General features: G+C 41.6%; 1 protein-coding gene across 1 annotated transcript in view; it reads right to left on the reverse strand.

Moving 5' to 3' along the window:
• The window catches only part of TDRD15 (tudor domain containing 15), a 688,203-nt gene extending 669,052 nt beyond the window's left edge, over window positions 1-19,151 (reverse strand). Inside the window, exon 1 of the mRNA XM_044063524.1 lies at window positions 18,725-19,151. The gene's annotated coding sequence lies outside the window, so the exon portion shown is untranslated. The remainder of the gene's footprint in view (window positions 1-18,724) is intronic.
• Window positions 19,152-26,202: the final 7,051 nt, after the last annotated feature.

Genomic DNA, 26,202 nt, shown 5'->3' on the forward strand with positions numbered 1-26,202 from the left:
TCTTAGGGGATGGTTGACGGTGATGGAGAAAAAGATGGAACTGAATATGTCCACTAACAGTTTTACAATATTGCCAGGCTAAGTGAATGCGGCACCACTGCCAGTTCATCACAGTGCTGTGTGCTGCACTTGAGGTTTCCAACATAGCTGAAGAAGGCCTTATGGTAATCTTTCAAATGGGAAGCTATCTTAATCTCAAAGTGGCTTTGTTTGACATAATTAGCCCTCTTAGTTGCCCATTTAGTTTTGAGGATAGAGGTTTTTATCTTTAGGTGAAATAACCTTTTCTGATTTTGTCAAAGTTTTTTTTTCTTTTGTTGCATAGCCTGTTTAATTTGGGATGTCACCAGGGTAGTTTGTTTCTGGGCTTACTTCTGGTATGTACAGCAGCCTCTATGCACAGTCACCAATGTGGTTGTACAGATTAAGAGAGCAATTCAGTGTAGGCACTGAATTTTGACAATCCATCACTTAAGTCCTTAGTTTCACAAACATGATCAATCACCTTAGAAATAGTAACAAACTTGTCTCTTCCATCTTCTTAGATATGTCAAATGCATTTGACACTATCACATCAAAAACTACTACTTGACTTAGCATCTATTCATCTTTCTCTAGCTTTTTTTACATGGTTCCACAGCTATTTAAATGACTGACAACAATCAGTGACATAGAACAATGAAATCTCTACATTTCTACCCATCACTATAGGAGTCACACAGGGTTCTCTTCTCAGACCCCTACTGTTCTCCATCTTTATAAACAGTCTTAGTTCCACCTCTCCCAGTGCCACAATTATACAGTATGCAGACGATTCCACTGCCATCTGCAAAGCCTCCTCCCCACTTGACATCCTATCCAAGACTCAATCTGCTTTCACAGACGCAGAATTTTTTTTTAAGGAAAAGGACAACTCAAACTACACCCAAGTAAGACTAAGCTTATAATATTTTCAAAACAACAAACCCCCATATCCCCCTTCATCAATGCACATTCTCTCATCCATTGGAACTATAATCAAGCCAGTAGATTGCACACAGTTACTTGGTATCACAATAGATTGTGGCCCGAAATACGACAAACACATTGCCCTCACCATTAAAAAGTACATATTAAACTCTGATGCCTATACAAGTCTAGAACATTCCTCACCCCATTAACTAGACAAGCAATTGCCAGAACACACCTCTTCTCCACACTACTATATGCCTCACCCATTTTCTCAAATCTCAGAAAGACTGACCTATCTAAACTTGAAACATGCTACCACAAAAATCGCTCGTTTTGCTGCAGGCCTGCACTAACACTCAACCAGGTAGCTATTGCCTACAGCATCCTATACCAACCTAACACCTGTCCTGCTCTAACATACCTAGTACAACACTACTGACTCCCGCCGCTCATCTAGTAAACTGCTATTACAAGTCAGGAAAGCCAATAACTCTTTTGGTGAATCCTTATTTTCATGTCAAATAGCAAAAATGTGAAACCACACTCCTCAACTCATACTCAATACCCCCTACCTCTAAATTCAAACTCCTTCTTAAAGAACATCAAGCCAACAACTGGCTCTGTTCCTGTATTGCCCCTGGATAATTATATCTCCATATTGCTCTGCCCTGCTATACAACTTATCTTTACTCACCAACAAGCTTCTTGTATCTACAAATACAGGTTTATATTAGGTATTACTGCACAGAGGCATACCTGTTTTTACTACATTTTACACAATGTATTTTTACTAATCTGTATTTCATTTTACTTCTATTCTGGTTATCTATATCCATTTTATTTGTTCTTTCTGATAGCTTCTTTTCCTTTTTTGGGGCTTCCCCCAAGTCCCTGCTGAAAAGAGGCCACTGGCCCAATCAGACTAACCCAGCAAACTAATGTAAAATAAAAGACAGATTGCCGTGGAGTAGTTCCCAATGGTTACTTGTTTTACAGGGTTACAGATTTAATTTTGTAGGAGCTATCTTTATGGTCGGACTTCACCAGGGAGGATAAAACATTGGGGGTTCAGCATTCTCCCATATTTGTGAGTAGGAGGTCTAGTACGTTGGAGCCTCTAATAGGCATTTTCACTATTTGATTAAGGGTGTCTATATTTATGAAGTCCAGGAATCTCTATACTTGTAGATTTGAGATACATGTAGGCTTCCCAGTCTAGAGAAGTAATTAGAGTGTCCCATGAGTAAGGGGATATGTTGGATGGCAAGAGTCTCCAATAGGTCGAAGCATGCATTTTGAGCTTCTTGGAACATGAAGGGTAGCTAATTAGGACATAGTACAGGATTTTTTCTGATAATATGCTCATGGAGAAACTCCAGTAAGTCATCATGTTTGACTAACTAGAGATTTGCTTACTCCAGTAAGTCATCATGTTTGACTAACTAGAGATATGCTTCTTACTGATGTATATTGACACATTTCCAACTTCAGCCCTTCTCTGTGCAGCTACTGATCAAAAATTGTGGAAGGAACTGAAACTGCACTTCCAGGGTATTCTCTGCCACTGTAAACCATGTTATGGTAACTGCACAGACTTCTATATTCTCAAGCATGAGGAGGACTTGGAAAGTGTATATATATTATATACATACATTTTATTTTTTTTTAAGGCCACTGGCATTAAGCAGTAACATCCTAAGGTTCAAAGGAGTTGATTTTGCTTTGTCAGTAAGTCTATCAATTTGGCATTGCCTAAGGAAAAAAAAAAGGCACTATGGGGTTGCATAAAGTTTTAGCCAGTATTCAAAAGCCTAACATGCAGCTGCAGACCATCCTTGGCAAAACAACGCAGTCTGTTAATGTCCTCCCCAATCTGAAATTTATTGGATCCCCTTTGACAACTGGCTGCCTTTCTGGCATCATTCTATCATTTTTTGCTCATAATGCTGCATTCTCTGACATGGTAATATACTGTTAAATGCTAGGCTTGTATCAGCCTTACAGTCTGAAAGCTCCATAATTGTTTATAGCTTTCTAAACTAAGAGAGGTCTCCCAACAAACACCAAGCAAGGCCTCCAGAGTGCTGCTGTCCACCTGTTGCAGATCTATGACTGACTGAAGACTGCTTATAATTCCTGCCTCAGGTCCATGCTTTCTCTCTAAAATTTTCCCTGAACAACATTTGGCAAGGACATCTTTGCATCCTGAAAAAAATACATTGAGGGGGCTAGAATACCAAACACTCAGTGTCACCACTGTTGTCAGTTATCCATATTTGCTTTAACCTAATGCCCAAATAAGTTCTGTCCTTGGGAGGGTGTCATTCATAAAACCTGCTTTGGTGTCCTCTGTAAAACACGTTAATTACAGCCACCTATGCCACCAAAAGCATTTGCTGGATCTCATGCCACTAGCAGAAGCTTAGTTTACCAGCTGGAAGAACAACATGTCTTGTGAATTGTCCATCTGACATAAACTTACTATCTGGAGCATTTCTGCAAACCCAACATATAGGCCAAAAGTTAAAGGACATCAAGGAAATGTGGAGATGTGTACCAATATTCCTTAGTTGAGCCACTGGTCCATACTCAGAGGTGGACTACTGGGATATGGGGTGTGGAAGCTGTCAACTGCAAGGGATACTGCATTCAGGCTCTTCAAGACACTGCTGCTTGCAATCCTGGAAAACCGAGTAGACCTAAAGCCCTTGTATAGCATCTGTGAAAAGATACAAAAATCAATGGGCTGAACCCTTTCTGATGCATTATCTCCTGGATTCCCCCATAGTCCAGGTTAAAGAGGAGATACTGAAGAATCAGTACCCTCATCATTCAGGTCAACCACTGGAGATTCATCAAGCAAGTCTATGTTCTTTGTATTACACCCAACCTTCAGGAAAATCTTCAGAGGCATTCTAATGATGAGGAACAACTTTGCTTCTGGGCTGAAATAGCCTGAGGAGGCTGGAAAAGGTCCTCTGTCCTCATATCCTGAATTACAGCTTTCATGGCCTCAGATTCAATAGCAGACCTTATTGATGCTAAAGATGATGCTGGTACTGAAGTTGGGTATGACTTTGGGAATAATGCAACAATAACTGTTGCTTGCTCAAAATCAAGACAAAACAATGAAAATGAAACTGACTTGAAAATATATAGGTCAAAAAATCTCATTCATAGAGATAACCAGTATGGACCTCAGTGCCAAAAACGTAGGGCCTAATGTTGGCACTAAATGCTCAGGCCCAAGCACAATTCCTTACGCCACCATCAAAACTGAAATGTTTGGACTTGAAATTGACATCAACTGTACAGGATTGACATTAAGAGCACTGGTACCAAGATCATGGATATTGAGTTCAGTATTAATATCTCAGTCACCCAATGCAGGTTACAGCATCAACACTGATATATATATATATGTATAAATTAATAATGTTATTGGGACCAGTCCTACAAACTTGAGCTAACAAAGAAAAAGACTTAAACGCTACCACAACAAACGAAACCAAGCCAAACTGTTTAAAATTACCGCTAAAAGCCGTACTACTTGAAGAACCACAAAGTTTATTGAAACGCTAAAATACATACGTTTTTCGTCCAACACTATAGTTAGACTTCTTCAGAATAAATGCAAAACAATAAAAATTTCTTATCAAGTCATATTTATACTGTGTGCCAAATACTCTAATGGTGTAATTAAACCGCAGACATCTTAAAGGCACAAACTCTCAAATGAAAACAGCTATTACCGTGAATCGGATTATTTTAAAACCACAATGATAATAATGTTCTACTAGTCTTATATTGTAACAACAAATAAGTGCAAACTAGAAAGATATGCACATGAATCTAATGCTACTATTAGTATATGCAAGATATGGTAAATTAAACAAATACATATGAATACTATAAATACTATACAGGTCATGCTAAAACCGCTTCATATTACGAAGATCGTATTGATGCATTAAAATATATTTGTCTGAATAAAAATAAGATTAAATTAGACTATCCATATAAACAACAGTCTACACTAACTTGAAGTCTCAAGTTGTGTCCAACATTAATATAAAAAAAAAAATATATATATATATATATATATATATACAAAATTACTTTAAAAAACATCTAAATGTACCAAACCATAACTAATATTCCTAAGAGTTCTCATGTTAGTACTTGCTGCTGATGTCCTAGATAGTATTAGTAATATAAAATTATATTAAACATGTTAAAACATTCTGAACATTTTTGCAAAAATATCAACTAAAATTAAGATTAAAATTATTGTTATAATTATTAAAACTATTGAAACTATTAAAACTATTGAACTTCCACATAAAGTGCCTACTTGATGTTCATCAATTGTGCTTAGCAAATGGAATACAAACCACATTACTGATTCGTGTTTAAAAATCTATATAAATATTATGTATACACAAGTCTCCAAAAAGTCCCTAACAAAGTTTACAAAAAAGCACCTTATCTGTCCAAACTTCTAAGTTTTAGTAAACACATTAGGGAACATTTTTCATTTAAACCTGGATCAGAATAGGCATCAAGTTTAATTTGCCATAGTAACTCTTTCTTTCCTAGTAAAAGGCCAAAAGGGCCTCCCCTAACATCTTGTGTAACTTGGTCAATAATTTTGAACTGAAACTTATGATAGGGATTAGCAACAACATGTCTAGCCAAGGCATTTTCTTCTTTTTGCAAGTTGATACTTCTCAAATGTTCATAAACTCTATCCCTCAATCTACGTTCCGTTTTACCTATGTAAAAAGAAGAACAGCCTTGGCAAACTACCACATATACAACTCCCTTCGAGTTGCAGTAAAATTTTCCTTTTGTACTTAACTTAAAGCCATTGATGTTAATGTTGATACCCAATAACATATGGTGGCAGTAAGGACAATTTCCACATTGCATCATCCCCTTATTAAATGTCCTACAGGTGTTGGTTGTTTTTGATGTAATAATTCTTTAAAGCTTAAACCTCTTTTCCAAACTATCCTGGGAGTAATACCCAGTTTGGACATAAGACTATTGTGGTCTTTTAATAAAGCCCAATTTTTTATCAAAATTTCTTTTATGTATCGATAATCCAATGAGAACTTTAAAACACATGCTAGGTGGAATTCTATATCTGTTTGTTGTTGATGTATTGGACCTTGTGTCCTTCCATTACTTTGTGACATAGAGGGACTATATTGACCTCTCTTATTCTGCTCCAAAATAGGTTTGAAATGTCCATTACTTCTCTTAGATGTGACTTCATCTATTAGTTCTTCTATAATAGAAGCCGGATAATCCCTATTCAGAAACATTTGTTTTAAATTCATACATTCTTTTTCAAAATTTATATCTGTGGGTATCATATGTGCAGCTCTAACTAACTGACCTTTGATGATAGACTTTTTTGGTGCATAGGGTGTGCACTAGAAAAGAGGAGAAATTTATTAGACTAGGTGGGCTTTCTAAAGATGTTTGCTTCATATTCCCCCTGTTGGACATTTTTAGTAAGATGAATGTCCAAAAATGGTATTGATAGTGCTAAAGTTATATGTCAAATGCAGGAAATCAGTAGAATTGTTGAGCATATCTACTATGTTGATTGCTACCAAATCATCACCTTCAATAATCAGCAATATATCATCAATAAACCTCACATAAAATTTAACTAGGTGTTTCAGAACTTGATTACCGAACACTGTGTGTTTTCCCAATGTGACATCACTAAATTGGCAAAGCTACATCCACAGAGGGATCCCATTGCAACTCCTTTTTTTTTAATATAAAATTGATTGTCAAACAATAAAAAATTGTATGACAAGATCACATCTAATATCTCTTGCACTAATGCAACTTCATCATCTGGGGCCCCATTCTGTTTCATTCTAGCTGTTGCCCATTCTATACCTTGCTGGTGTGGGATACTGGTATACAGATCCTTTACATCTATAGTCAAAAAATTACGCTCTTTATGAAATATGAGATTATTAACTTTTTCTAAAAACACCCACGAATCTTTCACTATCCATGAATCCATTACAACATATTTTTTCATTATTTCATCTATGAATTTGGCACAAGCATACATGGATGACCTCCTGCCATCCACAATTGGCATAAGTGGGGGATCATTGATGTTCTTATGTATTTTGGGTACCCCAAAGATACAGGGTGCCCTTGGTGATTCAACTATAAGATAATTGAATGTATGTATATCTATTCTCGCTTCTATAAAAAGCTCATTTAAAAAGCTTTTAATGAATTGATTAGATTTGTTATATTCATTAATAGATACATCTTCATATGTATCTGATGTCAGAATATCTTTGATTTTCTTTACATAATCTGGTGTATTCATCATTACAAGTCCCCCTCTTTTATCCGGGTTCATAACCCTTACATCTGCCATCAACAACACCTGAAGAGTATCCTTCTCATCCTTAAATTATGACTACCTTCAGACCTCTTCTTGCTTAATTTTCTAAGATCTAACTAACAAACTTTTTCAAAGGTATTCAGTGTATTATGTAATGGTGGGTTGAAGCAGCTTGTGACTCTTAAATTTATTACCAGTGAAATCTTGACCTCCTAGTAATTGTTTTAGATTCAACTTTCTTACATAAAGTTTTAAGTCACAAATGGTTTCAGCCAAATTCATATGATTAGTTGGAACAAAAAGTTAACCCTTTTGAAAGGATATCCACCAAAGACTCTTCTACTTGGAAAGATGAAAAATTGTAAACCTTAAAGTCTCCTTGTTTATTTTGTATTATACACGACGAGGTTACTAGTGGGTCAATGGGTGTTATCTCCTGCGGTTGTTGTTATTCTTCCTGTTCCATGATTTCTGTTGGTTGCGTTTCTGAAAACCCTGCTGACCATTAGTTGTTGTCGCCACTTGGTCAGCTCTTATTTGATTGTTATTATTGATGGCATTACGCTCTCTGATTCTTTCACTTCTCCTAATATCTTCACTTTCCACCCTTTCATTGTCTAAAAAGTGTCCACAGAGGCATTTCGTTGCATCGGAATACCATTTACCTGATTTGCTGCATTATCTTGGTCTTTGTTGACATTAAAATTGTTCACATACCATTTTGACCATATTTGAGAAACTGGAGGTGGGGGGGTATGCTGAATCCATACTATATTGTTGTTGGTCTCTTTGGAGTTTTTTAATTTTGGTTTACCTTATTTTGCCCAAATGTTGTTCTACACTTTGGAAACATCGCAGATATTCAAATTTATATCTGGGAAAATCAGTATGTTGTTTGATCTGGTCATCTAGAGACTGTATGTGTGGTTCCAGATCTTTAATAATCATACTGTAATGTAAGAAAAAGACTTCATGGTCCTATGTTTGAAGAGTAAATAGTGGTGAATTCTTCATCATCGACTGAGGAAATGGAGAAGAGGAACCAGAAAACCTCTGTTAAGTTCTTAAAAAGACCTCTGCAAATGTATCACAGTTAAAAGACCACTGGAATGGAAATGTGCCTCAAAACAGATGGTTTGGCATCAAGGACCATCTGACTATCAGGCCCAAAAGTAAGGGCTCAAGATTTTGCTCTCACAGTTAAAGACAAACAGCTTTTTATATTACTTTCACTGGAATCTTTTTGACTTCAGGCTCCTTGTTTTTTGAAGCTACTTCATGAACTGGAGAGGAGATTCTGTGGTGCTTATGAAGCTTTTGCTTAGAATTCCTCAGAAACAAGATCGACTGAAGGCTGTGATATCAATTATCTATATACACATGGATGGTCAAGATTCCATGAGTAATAGCCCAATCCAGCAGAATCTTTGGAATCTAAAGACACTTGAACAAAGACTTTTTACATAAATGTAACCGCAACTGGTCTTTCCTGTGCCTTAGGGCGAAGAAGGAAAGCTAGCGACAAATAGAATATTTTAGAGGGGAGTGTGATCCTCACCCAAGCAAATCACACACAAAATATGCCTATTTACTTGCTTCCTGCAGGCACACATAAAAAAGGGAGTGAGGATTTCTGGGCTAGAGCTCACTGCTCAAAAATAAATAGAGAGAAATACAGAAGCGAATAAACTTCGTAAAAAGGAAGAACACAGCATCAACATCAATGCTTCTCCCATTTTGTATATGGGGTTGGCGCATCATCAATGACCATCACCTACAGCTAATATTCATACTACAGGGTGGCTAGCCACACCACCACATTTCAAAACAACTTTACCTAAAATCTAGCAAATGTGCACACACTTTAACAGTAATGACCATTTGAATACTAAAACACTAAATAAGGCAGAGACTTGAGACTACATATACTCAAAAAGAGAATTAAACAAACATAGTAAAATAAATGGCCATATCTGCTGAAAAGCACCTAGGCCCAAAGCAAAATAAAAATGTCTGACATGAGACATGGGAAACAGCAATTCAAACTATAAGAAATGAAAAGTTATTCTTAAACCCTCTCAGACAAATGACAAGGCAACCTGATGGCATTTTAGAAGTTTGTTAAGCTTTTGTATGGCAAAGAAGATCTGGGGTAGTACAGATTACACACAATGCATTATGAGATAGGAAAGATGCACAGTAGTTTGAAAAAGTCTGGTTTGTTAAGCAATCCTAGTGTTTACAGATGTAGTCTTCCCAGTTACTGCGAATGGACCTACTCTTATCAGTATTACTTGCCAATGACTAAATGCCTACATTCGCAGCACTAATGATTCTGAACAAGTGAAGGAGCAGTTTAGTTATAGCCAAAACGGTACTTTAATAATTTTGTGGGTCAAGAATCAATTTAGAACCAACCCTTCTACTGAATTTGGCCAAAATACAAAAAAAGTTTTCTGCAAAGCAAATATAATGAAATACATGTAACCACTGGGGCTGTGATCGTAGGCGTTTATCAGGCTAATGACCACAAGGGCCTTTTTAGGCCTAGCCATGCATCCAAAATCTCCGACAATTCCGATATTCCTGATAAGTGTAAGCATGGGCGATGAACCATTTACAGGTTACCTATGTCCATTAAAGACATAGGTGCCAAACCAGGGATGAATTTCCTGTTTCCCATTAAACTGTCTAAGTTGCACTTGAATTGGGTTAAGGAGGAACTCTGTTTCACATGGATGGGGAGCCTGTTCCATAGATGGGGTAGTCTCTAGGATACATACCCATCTCTCCAGTAGGTCCTATTTATATCACGGGCAAGGTTTAAGTCTTTAGAATGGGTAATACTGGTTCTGTTTGTTTTGTGGATATGCAGGAGGTCCATCAGAGTGGGGTCTGAATGCCCTGTATGCCAGGCATAGATCTCCCCTCAAAAGCCTGTAGGAGACCGAATACAGGCATAGGGCCTTGAAGCAGGCTGCATAGGACATATTACTTATGCCCTGTATTCTTAGTGAGGAACCTCTGTGGACATTCCAATTGCTGGATATGCCTGGTTGGGTACATACCAAAGGGGGCATTTGAGTACATTGATAGGTCTGACAAATGCTGAATACAGTGGAACAATGACTTCCTTGGACTTAAGATGCCATACCTTTATTTATTAAGTTGAGCAACATAAAAGGATTTCCTCATCACTGTAGACATGTGATGATCAAAGGCTAGATTACTATCTGTGTGTGTCCCTATGACCCTGACTATTGGGTCAACTCTAAGGGGTGTGTTGTTGATATGATAGTTACCAGGGATGGCTGACTTCCCAAAGGATACTATTATGCATTTAGTTTTACCCCATGGCTCTGACACCAGTCATTTGTCTGTGTCAGCCTCTCCTGGGCTACATGTGTGGCAGTGAGAGATTCAATGACAGCTCCTAATTTGCAATCAACTGCAAATTTAGTCAGCCAAAGACCAATGACATTGGCCTTGACTTCTGAGAAGTAAATGTAAAAAAAAAAAAAAGCGATCCAAGGACTGATCCCTGGGGGACTCCACTTGGGACTGGCCTCTTTGTAGAGGTGGACTCCGCAATTCTAACTTCCTGAGTCCTGTCTGTGAGCAAGTTGGCTATCCACCAGTTGACAAACGGGTTTGTACCTAACCTCTCAAGTTTGTTAACAATGCCCAAGTGGGGTATTGTGTCAAATGCCTTGGCCAGATCAAGGTAGGCAGTTTGAACAATTTTGCCCTCATCCATTGTTTTGGTGACCTTCTCAAAGAAGTCCACCAGGTTGAGTAGGCATGATCTGCCCTTGACGAAACCAAACTGGGTTGGGTGCAGTGTCTGGAGGTTTGCTATATCTCTATTGATCATCTCCATGATATTTCTATCCATTGCTTTACATATAAGACTAGTGAGAGACTTGTGGGTCTGTAGATGTCCCACCTTTGTGCAGAGGGATGACTGCTACCTTTCTCCATTCATGAGGCACAATGCCTGTTTGGAGGCTACAGTTAAATAATCATTCTAGAGACCCTGACAGGTCATGTTTCATGCTATTTAGATGGCATCTTGGGATACTGTCTGGGCCCATTGATGCAGTGTTCTTGGTATTAGAGAGGGCATTAAGGATCTGTTCCCTAGTGACAGCAGGGGGAGTTATATTTGATATTTCCTGAGGAAAGGGTGAGGGGGAGAAGTTGGAGCTGAATATATTAGCCAGGGGGTTTGCTACAGCTTCCTACTCAGTATATGTGGCTCCATTTACAATCGACTCTGCACACAATTGTGTATTACCTTTGAGGTTGTGGACATAGCTAATGAATGTTTTGTGGATGTCCTTGGCACCTCAAATTTGGCTTTGGTAGACTTTATTTGTCCTCAGATTTGTTTGTTTAGTCTGATGAGACTGCTTTTATCCTGCTGGGTGCTGCAACTCCTAATTTTTGCCATGATTTTTTTCTCCTGTTATACAGCCAACTGAGTTTGTGATTCTGCAAGGGTGGCTTGTTTTTTTTACTTGGTTCTGTACTTCTTCCTGGTGGGTACAGCTGCCTCCATGCAGCTATTAACATGCTTATACAGGGTTTCTGTTAACAGTTCTGCATAGGCAGAAGTGTTCTCAGGGTTTTTGTGGGCTTGAAATTTTGCCAAGTTCTCACTTGATAGCAGGAGGTTCCAGGTTTAGCTGGGGGTCCAGGTTTTATTTTTACTTCAAAGGAGACCATTCTGTGGTCTGACCTTACCAGGGAAGGCATTACAGTAGGGGATGCGCAGCAGTCTCAGATATTAGTGAGGACCAGATCCAGTAGGATTGCATCCCTGGTTGGTGTACTGACTATCTGGTCCAGGGAGTTTGTGTTTACAAAATCCAGGAATCTCTGTGCATGTATGTTTGGTGTTGTACAAGATTCCCAGTTAATAGTGGGATTAATTAAAGTCACTCATCCATGAATATGGTATTGGGTTGGATGGCTAATGTTTCTAATATGTTTAAATACATGGTATGGGTTTCCTAGGTCAGAGGGGGACCTATAGCTTGCAAGGAAGTGGTATTGGATTTTACTTATGATGACTTGAACATGGAGCCGTTCAAGTGCATTGTCCTGTTTGACCAGCCTTGAAGTATATTTATTTTTGATGTAAACAGAGACACCACCACCTTTATTCCCTGCCTGTGAAGTAGCTGGCCTAAATGTGTGGAAAGCATTATAACCTTGCACTGTTGGTGTGCTCTCAGTGGCTTTAAACCATGTTTCAGTCACCGCACAGACATCAGCATTCTCTAGGGGAAAGAGAGCATCTAGGGAGTGAAGTTTTTTTTTTGTTTAGACTCCTAGCACTGCACACTAATACCTTTAGATTTTCTTGGTTTTGATTTGCTACGTCAGTTTGGCATTGCCTAAAAAAGGCACTATGGGGGAAGGCAATGTGTTAGCGAATATTCAAAAGCCTAGAAGGGAGAGGTACAGACCACCCCTGGCAAAGCGTGGTCTGTTGACCATCTCCTTCCATGCTGACAAATATTGCACCCCCTTAGAATGACACCAAAAACTAAGCCAATTATTAAAGTCAATCATCTTTTGTTCACATTATGGCATCATCCTTGGACAAGGTAAAATGCTGCTCAACACTAGGCTCATACCAGCCTGAGACATATTCAGAGATCTCCATGATGTTTCTCTTCATATAGTCTAGGGAGGTAGGCCTCAGGTCATTTACTCCCACATGGACTATGACTGAGTCATATTGGTAATTTGTGTCCAATGACCCGAGTGCATGCGTAACGTGGCGGATCCTAGCCCCTGATAAGCAACTGACCATAACTTTCTCCTTACTCAGCTTGGTGAGAGAGACATCAGTGTGTCTCACTATGGAGTCTCCAATGACTAGAATGTTGGATTGTGTGGTGACTTGCCTTATGGGCTTAGAGGTAGAGGCTCAATAATATGTAGCTTTGTGTTGATGTGGGTGTCGTTTTGAAAGATTACATTTGGGGCTGCTGAGGGGATATGTTATATGTACTTCATCTAGGTCGTCTTTGTGGTTTAGGAAGGTTACATGCAAGTGCCTCAGCATATGTGGATCTATATGTCTGCTTTGAATTGTGCGTGATGGGTGCAGTGTGGGGGCTGCTGAGGGTATATGTTATGTGTACTTCATCTAGGTCATCTTTGTGGTTTAGGAAGGTTACATGCAAGTGCCTCAGCATATGTGATCTATATGTCTGCTTTGAATTTGGCGTGATGGGTGCAGTGTGTGTACTACTACTGACAACCTTATTGACATCAGGAGTACTTTTGTTCAAGAGCTTTGCCTCTAGTGACATTGTGTAAATATACCTCTCACTTTAACTGGTTGTCAGTAAATTTCTGTATTAGCTCAGGATGTCTATATCCACCAAGCCAGTAATGGAGACAGTAGGAAAGTTCATATCTGTGGCAACAGACCCTCTTTTTATTGATTAGACTGTTGGAGTGAGAATATCAATCACTGTCAGGAGTATCAGGTTTACAACTATGTGGACAGTGCTTGTCACTGCAAACTAGTTGTCCTGTGTGCAACAAGGTATTGGAGAAATTTCAATTGTGCTTTTACAGGAAAAATGTCACGCAAGGTGTATGCGTCTGTACAGAGCACTGCCGAACACTTGAGGGGAAACTAATATGTAGACCCTGAAAATTAGGATGAAATTTTTAAGCAGATATTCTGAAGTTAGACACAAATCAAGCATTAGCTTGTCAAGAATGATAAAAAGAGGAGAGTCGCATGAATGGCCATGGCCTGGCTGCTACTAATGCTGGTCTCACCACAGCTTCACACTACTGGGATACAATGCTCCTTTGCTTCTTCTCTCACCAGAAGCAAAATGTTAGCACCAATCCCAAGAAGCTTGTTTGGTGATCCACAGCCTTGTCCCTTGTCCCAGATGATGCAAAGATCTGAAGGCTTGTAGCCTTTTGCTGGCAGATGCCACGGAAAGCAACCAGACCAATCAAGTATGTTAAGCACAGGCATTCACTCTCCAACCAGAAACAGTCAGGCATTAACACACTCTGCTCCTTCTCTCACCGTGATCAGAATATAAGCACAGATTCCAAGGTGTCACCTATAAAGCAGTTATTAGGCTTTCTGGTGATCATCAGTCTCCAGGAAATAATGTCCCTGTACTCCTCTCACCAGGAGAAAACAGAAGCACTAATCCCAAGATGACTACCGAGAAGCAGAATGTCGGCTCTCCAATAACTGGTGATCTTGCAATAGATGCTTAAAGGTAAGATGAAAAAAATATTTATCCTAAATACTGCAGTGTGCACTATGCATTTAGATATGAAAGTGGGTAACTTACGTCTAAAAGTAAGTTTTAGTGGACAGACAATATTTTTAAAAGAGCAAGATAGATTGAAAGGGGGGTGGGCACTTTTGTATTCTGGTACTATGGAATACAATAGGATGGCCAATAAATTTAAATAGTTGAAGGGGAGTGATTTCACAAAATGATAATCTTGTGCTTACTCACACCAGGCAGTGAAAGGAGAGAGGGAATGAGATATATGGTCAAATTAACCTAAGGGGCAGGCAACTAGAAAGACAGTTGTGTTTAAGACTAGAACAGTAACAGGGTGAGGGGGTGGGAAAAAAGTTCTGTCCAACTCACAAGAGACAGAGCTATGGTCTCTTTTCCAGTTTTAATATGCAGTTAAAGGCAGAATACAAGTAAAACACAGTGTAAAGAAAAGTATACAAAACAGAAAAAGGCATGAAGTAATACAAAATACAAGAAATGAGGAAACGGAATTGTGATCCGCGAAAGCGCTCACGTTTGTGTTCTTGTTTAACAAATAAATGGTTGCATCTTTATTGGAGAGTCAGCTTGGATTTTATACTGCTTTGTGAAAGTTATTTGGACTTACTCCTTCCATCTGAGTTTGTTTTTTTTGCGTATTTTTGGAGGGACTTTGAACTATAGTTGAGACTCCATATTGTTTGTTCTTTATATACATATATATATATATACACAACATATACATATATATATATATATATATATATATATATATATATATATATATATATATATACACACACATATATATACACACACACACATACACACACACACACACATATATATAATGGTATTATCATTTCAAAAATGTTTTAAAACAGAAGTCGTTAATGGTTATTCAGCCAGGAATGTACATCTCCAGTTGTCTGACTAAAGGCTACCGGTTTGATTCATGGCAGCTCATTGAATGCCATCCAAGTGAAACTCAAACCAGTATAAACATACAGATCAAGCACCCACTCATAAAGCCATTGCTTAAGTGATGTACATAAAAGACACATATAAAAAAAAAAAATTGAAAAGGGCTTAGGGCTTTATGTTTTGCACCTCCCAACTTATTTTGCTAACTCTATGGTCATGTAACCATGGAATAAGAACTCTACAACGATGTACATTTTGAAATCTGCAATGATCCTTGAAAACTAGACAGTTTCACCAACCTAGTTTTTTAATTACATCAGGCTCCACATTAACAGTCTGCTTCCCTCCCTTACTACAACAAAAACAGGGTTTACCTATACATTTGTACTTTTTAAACATTTACCAAGTTCGATAGCAACACTAAATGCTTTATGGAATTCTAGCTGCTTTTAAAACTGCTTAATTTCTATCACAAAACTATAAATAAACATACATTACACAATTACTTAATGAAAAATAAAAAAAATCTCTGAATGCATTTTTTGTAACAAAGTGAAACACTGTTGATTAAGCAGTGACTAAAGGTTATCCAGTAGGTTTAAAAATGGGCAGACTAGCTGGACCTTGCGTCTAGCTTTTGAATGTGAAAAGCCTGGCCAAGGTAATGTGAACAGAAGTATTGCTGTAGGACAACCACCAGGGAGGAGGTGGGTCTAAACAGACAGAGAATTTTAGCAAGCAAGATTCACTATAATGACAAAATCATTACCACCAATATCATTCAGTGCCTCAGGAAATAGGGGTACTGCTGCAACAAGATACAATGTCTTAAATCTTGCAGTACATTATCCATGCGACACATATGCAAGATTAAAACAAGCAGAAGTTACACCAGAACAAAAACAAAAAAAAAATTGAAACACACATGCAGACTGACTCCAGCTCAAGCCTCCATGATAAGAAAGCATGCCCACATTTCAGATCCCCCTATAAGGTGACTGGGTCAAACCTTAAAACAGGAGCTACAGGAGGACAAAATACAACTTTGACACATATCTGGAATTAACTATTTTAATAAAAACTTCAACTTCTGTGGCTAACTTGATTCCTTACACTGAAATTAGGGAAAAATTAAGCATAACTCTTACTTAAGAACTCTTATCAACCTCACAGAAAAGACCTCAAGTTCCTGTATGTTCACATACACAACGTGTGGGTTTTAAATCCATGACTGCATTGACGTAAACCAGTTAAATAATGTGCTGCCAGTACTTTCTTGCATTGGCTAGAAAACAGTAAAATGATCACATATGGACCACACTATGGCGTGGCAATGCAAAGCATTCCTACTAATTAGGCACACCGTACTGTGCTCAGAGCTGTAAACTGCCCTTGCTTTGTCTTAAAGCTCTTTATGTACCATGAATATACAATAGCTCAGCAGACATAAAAGTCTATGGAACACAAGTATCTGCACACAAAATTTCAAAAGGGCATGTCAGTGCACATGCTCTTTCATGACTGTGTTTTTACTGTACAAAGAAACATAACTAGATCCTTTCACAAAAGAAGCAACTCTGTGGTCTCTGCAACTAGGTGGGGGTGGGGGCGATTTTGTGTCAAATACATTTTTTTTAGTTCTGCAGTGGAGTTTTCAGAAAGCTCTATTTTGCTGTTGTTGGTAGAGCAGACAAGAATAATCTGTGGTGTAACATTACATGATAAGCATTTTTAAATACTGTGTTCCCCTCCCCATGTAGTTGTACTATTGTTAATGCAGCTACATCATGGGCAGACATAGGATCATCCATCCAAGCCCATTCTTCATACACACACTTATGACAGCAAGTGCTACCTCCCCACTGATCACTTTCAGTACTACTTACCTCCCTGTTCTTTGAATTCACTAAAAATGTGTCATTGATGTGGTAAGGTAGGTCACCCCCACCAGTCAGCTTTCTAGCCTTTCAACAGTTTGTTCTGGAGTTTGAGACCATACATCTTAACTGTCCAGATTTTTGCCTCACATTTTTTATCATACTAATAAAACTGGTGATTTTCTGGTGAATCACCAAGGACTGAAACCATTAAATAGTGGCACAAATGCGAGTTTGAGATTTCACATCCTTCATAAAAAGTGCGCTAACACAAAACCTGTATTTTAGCAACTTGAGTTTAAAAGATCAATATTTATTATATGTCTCTAATTTTGGGCCTCTGCCACCCCCCCCCCCCATTATTTTTGCCTTTGTCCAGATTTCTTGCACCAAGTGGTTTAGAGATATGTTTTAGTTCCAGAATTAGTAGCTCCCTGCTCTAGAAATCAATATATATATATATATATATATATATATATATATATATATATATATATACACCTGTTTTATTTTACATTTTTGAGAATATAAATAAATCCTGAGCAATGAATACCAACTAAAGTAAGACTACATCATAGGAACACTTTCGGAACAAGTCTGCAGGAAGAAAAATGCATCCTGACCTCTGCGGTTATATGCTGCAAAATTATTATATGTTTATAATGAAAAAATTCAAAAGTCACTAAATAACTACTAAACTTGTGCCACTGCATCGGAAACAAATGTCGGAAGACAAAACAAAATCCTAGCCCAGCGACTGCACTTGAATCTTATCAACTATAAGCAAACTCCTAAAGGCGAAAACGAATCATTAGTACAGGTAGAAAAAAAACACAATGAATCGTGGCCTACTAAAAATTCACACAGCTTAAAAAGTGTGGAATAGCGATCTTAACTCATCAATATTCCTTCCAGCACCCAATTATAACAGGAGTATAAAAAAGTTATTTACGTGTAGAGTTATTACCCAATAAACCCTGCCTTAACTAATGTTTGAGGGACAGCGCATCCTTATATGGGGTAAATCTTGTCAAAACATTAAACGTACCCAATAATCTTCATCTTTTGAAGCACCACAAAAATCTGAATCTCAGTGAATAACAGCGTAATAGTTGATGTTACACGTGTTAAGCGGTTTTAAAATGTCAACACCATTGGCAAAAGGGAGAGGTAACATACGCATACAACAAACCCGGGAAAATAGGATTCTCACAATGCATTTGTAAAACACGATAAAAATCAGAACATCAGTAAATCTGAAATTATTTTGGCAGGCTCACGGAGTCTCAACTTACAGTAATGCGGGTCTACAAATTAGACACAGTTCACATAAGAAATGGTTAACTGAGAACGTTCTTCGATTAGCCATTAAACAATTTAAAGCGCCTAACCCGAAAAACTCGCAGCCTCTTTCTTGTTGAGTAAGGTAATATTGCGCTGGATAAAATTCCGGAAGTAGAAGCACCGCATCTTGAATTCAAGTTCACGTTTAAGCTTGTAGTAGGCAAAATGTACTAGTGGGTAAACTACACGGTGTTTTGTTACTGTTAATTCAGTGCATGTTTTATTAAGTTTTAATCTGGACAAAATATTTGTTCTTCTTTGACAGGCGAGGTTACTTGAACTAGATAGAATCTCAGGTAAACTTTTATTGTAGATAAAGGTGTGTCATTCTTTATGCGTTAGCCGGTTTGTATTAAGTTGATGACCACACGCAGAAAGATAAATTTCCCTATGCTTCTGTTTGTAGCGTCACAGTAAATTGGTTAACATTTACAGGTGTTAAGAATTTTGTTAGTTCTAACTGTTCATATTTATGCGTTAGCCGGTTTGTATTAAGTTGATGACCACACGTAGAAAGATAAATTTCCATATGCTTCTGTTTGTAGCGTCACAGTAAATTGGTTAACATTTACAGGTGTTTAGAATTTTGTTAGTTCTAACTGTTCATATTTTTTTTCTTTGGTCGTAGCTCTGATTTCAGTTCCAGAGGTTCAGTAGCATCTTTCTAGTTATATCTCTTATTACAGAGCAAATAAGTGAAAAATACTCATGTTTTCAAAGCATTCATCACTTGGTATTAAAAAAGAGACCACCGGTCTCAAGCACAGACCAAGCTAAAAATAACGGACGAAGATCTGACGTTTTGCATCACCATGCTTTAATTATGGCTGTTTAAAGTCTGACATTCTTTACTGGCTGGCTGTAAAACCGCGGAAATGTAAGATGTAATGGGATTCTATCTCGCCTACATTCATAACAGATGGGACTCTGCCACTATATACTGGAACGAAGTCTCTCATTGGCTGGGCTACCCCTTATTCCATAATGCACCACGCCTGCTTCCCAGATCTCATTTGCCGCTTTTCAAGACGGACGTGGTCTCAACTTGGCTGGAGCTAAGTGATTTTCTTGACCTTTTGGTCTTTTTTGCATAGGGTTTCTGTCAGGAATCTGATTAAACAGTTGATCTGAAGTAGGAGATTCATTTGTCTGCAACCTGTGGGTTATGTATCCGATATCGGATCCGAACCGGCATGGTTTACCAGCTATGGATCCAAGCTCTCAGCTCCTCCCCTCACCCATAATACCCTGCTCTACCCTCATGACCCCAGATCTCGTTTGCCGCGCATGGTGACCAGATTGTTTTTCCAGCTCTCCAGCTAAGTGATAGTTTTCAGCATTTAAATTGTAAAATTTGATATTTTTTGGTTGATTTGTATGAAAGTGTAGGTTTCCCTTTGTGTATTATTACTTTTTTTAGAGTTTAATCTAAAATTTATATCCCTCCCCTCGCTGGTAGCGTAGTGTGTGTGTTGGGCCTGTGAGTGATTTAGTTTTGTTTAGTTACTTACCTTAGTTAGTAACTGTTGTTTGTTAGCTTGGGATGTCTGAGCAGCCCAAGGCTATTTTTTCTAAGTGCTCCGAGTGTGGCCATAAGCTTTCCCCAGCTGATGGCCACACTCAGTGTGTTAGATGCCTGGGGGTTGAACACCTCACATCTGGATGTTCCATTTGTGCAGGGTTCAACCCCAGGGCATTGAAGGAGCGGAGGTCCAAGCTTGTTTTGGCGGGCCTTTTACCGCCGGACTCGGCTCCGACCTCCGCTCCTTCGGGGGTAACCGTCCCCACGGTTATTCCCTCTCCGGCTCCCCCTCCTCCTCCTGGGACTCAACCTCCCATTTCTGGTTCGGAGGAGAGGGATGCTAGAAAAAGGGACCGGAGGGAGAAGCACCATAAGCGGCGGGCCGAGACCTCTGTTTCGGCCCCGCCAGCCAAGCGGGCTTCTCCCCCGGCTCCATTGTCGGCTGGATCTCCTCCTCCTCGGCTCCGGTCTCCAGTGTGTTTTTCACCGGGACCTGAGGAGGAGGAGACCCGATCTCCGTCGAGGCTATCGAGGAGGCACTCAAGGCCTACCTCGGTAGCCTCGTCGAGATCTACGTACAGCCTATCGGATGCTGATCTGGACCGGATGATGAGAAGGTTCATCCAGGCCCAGATGCAGATGGGAGTGCTCTTGCCTCCCCCCCCCTTTGGGGGGGAGCTCGACCCCCCTTTTTCAAGCCGATTGCTCCTTCTCTGACCCGCTACCCGGGTTCGGAACAGTTGGAGCCGAGCAGCTTCGGAGCCGGGGGTGGGTCGGTGCCGATAGTACTGGGTACTTCGGATCCGACCCTGCCCTCGAGTGCATCGGATCCGAGAGGGGATCAGTGCTCCTTCGGCGCCGTCTGTGTCGGAGCGCACTGTCCCTTCAGATCCGAGCGCTTAGGCGCCGGCTCCAATCCACTCTTCGGATCCGAGGGGGAGCCAATTGTCGGATCCTTTGGTCGAGGTCGGCTCCCCTTCGGCGTTTGATGTAGTGGAGAGGGCCCTGTTGAGGGTCTCCGGACCCCCGGCACTTGTTTCGGCTCCGTCCCGCGCTCCCTCTGCACTGGGTCAGGCTTCCACCATCCGGCCCTTGGGACAGCCCGCTTCTATGCCCCAGGCAGTTCCCCTGGAACAGGTTGCTGCTTGCGAGGAGTCCTCTGACAGCCCCCCAGAGGATGTTCCTCGCAAGCATTCGTGCAAAAGGAGGCACATTGACTCCCCCGAGTCTCTCACGGAAGACACGGATTTGGAGGAAGGGGAAGGCTCCCCACGGTCACCCCCCGAGGATGTCTCATTTGGAGACATCATGGAAATGCTCCGTATAAGGGGGGGGTGGTCTGCCCCAAGTCTTCCTCGGACGAGTCCGTGTTCTTGGAGGCATTTGAAGCGGGCCCGTCTACCTCTTGGGTGTCCCCTCCTGCCGACCCCCTGGTGGACCTCATTACCACCAGGGCGTGGAAGGAACCGGACACCGTGGAGCCAATCCCTAAGAGGCCCGACAGGATCCTCAGCCCACCGTCTGACCGTGCCCATTGGAGTAAGGGGCCTCCGGTAGATGCCATGTTGACGGCGGCGGCCACCAAGAGGAACTTGCTCAGGAGAGTCCCTCAGTCCATCCCCCGAGCAAGGAGTCTCGGATGATGGACCGCTTCGGGAAGCGGATGTTTAGTTCGGCGACCTTCTCGGTAAGGGCACTGAACTACCTGGCACACATTATTAGGATGCAGCAAGATCTCATTAAAGAATACGCTGCATCTCCCCCAGAGTCCATGTCGGAGGAGGACAAACTGCTGCACTCCACCTGCATGGCCACTCTTAGATCAGTTACCAATACCTCTATGCGGCTACTCTCCCATGCTACGGAAGGCGCCGCTAGAGCCGCAGGGGCAGGTCTAGTCACTAGACGTCAGGCCTGGCTCCGTCATTGCGATTTCTCTGAGCCCTTCAAAGCGTCATTTGCGAATGCCCCCTTTGATGGTTCTGCCCTCTTTGGTAAAACCGTTCGCGACACTTTGACCCAGAGCGAGAAGGACGGGAAGACGCTGTCTGCCGTCGGAATCCGCTTCTCTGCACCCCAGAGGCCCTATTCTAGGAACCAAAAGGGTCAGAAGAAGATGTGGTTCCGGAAGTCGCAGCAATCCCAGCCTGCTCCGGACAACCAGTCCTTCCGTGGCAGAGGAGGACAGGGAGGACACCTCCCTAGAGGCAGAGGGGCTCCCAGGAACTTCGGGTCCAGAGAACCCTTCTCTGAACAGCCTGCGCAGCAACCCTGAGGGGTTGCCCGGCTGCTCCACTCTGGAGGCAGTCGGGGGACGTTTTTCGGAGCACCTAGCGGCATGGGAGTCCATAACATCAGACCGCTGGGTTCTCCAGATCATATCCAGAGGATACCGCATCCCTTTTCGTCACTTACCAAAGTTGAAGTCCCTCCCAGACATTCCACCCGGTCAACGGGAGGCTGCTTTGGCAGAAATTGGCCATCTGCTAAAGAAAAGAGCCATCCAGTCCGTCCCCCCAGACCAGATCGGATCAGGGTTCTACTCCAGGTTCTTTTTAGTGCCAAAAAAGACGGGGGATCTAAGACCAATTTTAGACCTTTCTCTCTTGAACCTGGCAGTCCCCAAGGAAAAATTCCGAATGGTCACTCTGCAATCTATTCTCCCCCTTCTGGGAGAAAATCACTGGATGTGTTCTATAGACCTCAAAGATGCGTACTACCACATCCTGATGGACAGGCGCTCCAGGAGGTTCCTCCGCTTGCTCCAGGAGGTTCCTCCGCTTCCGGCTGGGAGCCAGTCACTACCAGTTCCGGGTCCTTCCCTTTGGTCTCACCACAGCCCCCAGGATGTTCACCAAAGTATTAGCAGTGGTAGCGGCCCACCTGAGGCTTCAGGGGGTGCAGGTCTTCCCCTACCTGGACGACTGGCTCCTTACCGCCCCAACAAGGCATCTACTACTATTGGCGCGAGACTCCTTTCTCCAACTTGCTCCTATTCTGGGCATTACAATAAATACAAAGAAATCCAACCTGGCGCCCACACAGCTCTTAGATTTTATAGGGGCCAGGTTAGACACAAGGAGTTTAAAAGCCTTCCTCACTGCGGACAGAGTTCAAAATCTGCAGCTCCAGGTGCGGGCCATTCTCCACTCAAGTTCTGTTCCGGCGGAGTTGGTCCTGAGGGCTCTAGGGTCCATGGCATCTGCTATAGCACTTCTTCTCTTGCCAGGCTCAATATGCGCATCCTCCAGTGGACTCTCTTAGTACAATGGTCTTACCTTGCTCTCCCTATGCATCATCCCATTGCGATCAGCAAGGCTTGCAAGCGGTCCCTCCTGTGGTGGCTTCACTCCCCAGATCTCCACGGAGGCCGCCCATTTTGTGCTTCTCCCCCTCTCGCCACGGTGACCACGGACGCCTCCCGCCTCTGGTGGGGGGGGCATTTTGCGGGCCGGACCATCCAAGGCACGTGGAACAATTCAGAGACCTTACTGCATATCAACGTTCTAGAGATGAGAGCAGTGCTCTTAGCGTTGCTAGCACTTCAGGACTTTCTTCCCTTGGGAACAATTGTGATTCAATCGAACAACATGTCAGTGGTCTGGTACATCAACAAGCAAGGGGGAACGAGGTCTTACCCTCTTTGTCGAGAAGCCATGAGAGTTTGGGAATGGGCAATCTCCACCAACCGCTTTCTAATAGCAACGCACATTCCGGGTCGGTCCAACATCCTGGCGGACAAGCTCAGTCGCACCATTCTGACTCCTTACGAGTGGTCTCTCAATTTTCAAGTAGCGGAACGCATATTCGCATGGTGGGGAACTCCTTCATGCGATCTTTTTGCCTCTCCCTCAAACACCAAGTGCGACAGTTTTTTCGCTCTGATACCTCCTCCAGGAGGTTCTCCAAGAGACACTCTGGTGCATGCTTGGCCACCCGGTCTTCTGTATGCTTATCCACCCTTGCCTCTGATGCTCCAAGTTCTTCAGAAAGCCTCTCAGGTGGGTAGCAGAATGATTCTCATTGCTCCGTTTTGGCCTCGACAGATCTGGTTCCCCTTCCTAAGGTCTCACTCGGTGAATCCTCCTTGGATTCTAGATCCCATTCCGGATCTGATATCTCATCCATCCTTGGATTCTAGATCCCATTCCGGATCTGATATCTCATCCATCCTGCATATCTCCTCCAAACCTGGACAACCTGAAGCTGACCGCTTGGCTGCTCCAGTTCCACTTTTGATCAGGACTCCCGGTATTTCGTCCCCTGTTAAGGCGATCCTGGTGGCAGCTCATAAACCGTCCACTAGGAAAGTCTACAGTAGCAAGTGGAAACTGTTTTCTTTGTGGGCGGAGCAGCAAGGCCTGAATCCCTTCACGGTTCCTCTCCCTTTAGTGCTTGATTTCTTAACTACTCTTTTTAACGATGGTGCCAGCAGTTCCACAGTCAAAGTACAACTGGCGGCAATTTCACATTATCACATTGGTCATGACTCTAGTCCACTCATGTCAGCCAAGTTGTGTAAAATTTTCCTTAAAGGTACTTTTCTTCTCAGGCCCCCTGTAAAACAAGCGGTTCCTCCCTGGGACCTTTCCTTAGTTCTCCAGGCCTTGACCGCCCCCCCCCCCTTCGAACCAGTGGCTACGGTGGATCTCAAATTCTTGTCTTTCAAGACGGCTTTTCTAGTAGCCATTACATCGGCCAAGAGAGTTTCAGAGCTCCAAGCATTATCAGCTAAACCTCCTTACTTGGTCTTTCATCCGGACCGTGTTTACCTCAGGACCAACCCGTCCTTTCTTCCTAAAGTAGCTTCTGAAGCAAACATTAACCAATCCATTAACCTCCCTGTTTTCTTCCCTAAATATGAAAACAAAGGTGAATACAAGCTTCACTCCTTAGATGTTCACAGGCAACTTAGATTTTATCTAAACAGAACGGCTGGTCCTAGGCAATCTGACCAGCTGTTCATTTCCTTTGCTAAATTTAATTTGGGCAAGCCAATTTCTAAAGTATCTCTGTCTCGCTGGATTTCACAGTGTATCTTATTGGCTTATCAAGCTTCAGGAAGGCCCGCACCGGAGGGTGTACACCCATTCAACCCGGTCAGTATCTACCTCGGCAGCCTTTAAGGCTAGGATTCCTCTAGATGATATTTGTGCAGCAGCCACGTGGGCTTCATCTCATACTTTTATTTCCCACTACAAGTTGGATCTTACATCTAGGGGTAGAGCATCCTTTGGCTCAAGGTGCTCGGAATATCCTTCCATGATGGCCGCCCAAGATTCAGGTAGCTGGGGACTCTGTCCCACAGGTTGCAGACAAATGAATCTCCTACTTCAGATTTAGAAGTTATGTACTCACCATAACGTTCCATCTGAGTAGGTGTATTCATTTGCCTGCAACCATCCCGCCCTCCTATCCCCCTGGCCTTTCAGTTTCCTGCATATTATGTGTTACCCTTTTCAGGGTGTTCTTGCTGTTGGCAAACTCGATCTGAGGTCATGAGGGTAGAGCAGGGTATTATGGGTGAGGGGAGGAGCTGAGAGCTTGGATCCATAGCTGGTAAACCATGCCGGTTCGGATCCGATATCGGATCCATAACCCACAGGTTGCAGACAAATGAATACACCTACTCAGATGGAACGTTATGGTGAGTACATAACTTCTAATTTTAACAGCTTTGTGAGTGTTTGAGTTTAGTTTGGGGAAAATTTAATTTTATTGTTTCTCGCGCTTCTTGTGGACTGGGCAAGGCCCGTAAGTTACAAGGTTTTTTCCTTATTGAATATTCATCTATTTTTTTCCTGTTGTGGTGAGACAGAGTTAGTTTGGGCTAAGTCCGTTTAAGTTAGAGAGCTTTAGCCCACGTAGTTTCCCTTTCTGTTTATTTCGCTGTTGTGGCGGGCTAAG

Source organism: Protopterus annectens, chromosome 2.part1 (genome assembly GCF_019279795.1).
Source record: "Protopterus annectens isolate FY-2018-M chromosome 2.part1, PAN1.0, whole genome shotgun sequence".
Taxonomy (NCBI): domain Eukaryota; kingdom Metazoa; phylum Chordata; order Ceratodontiformes; family Protopteridae; genus Protopterus; species Protopterus annectens.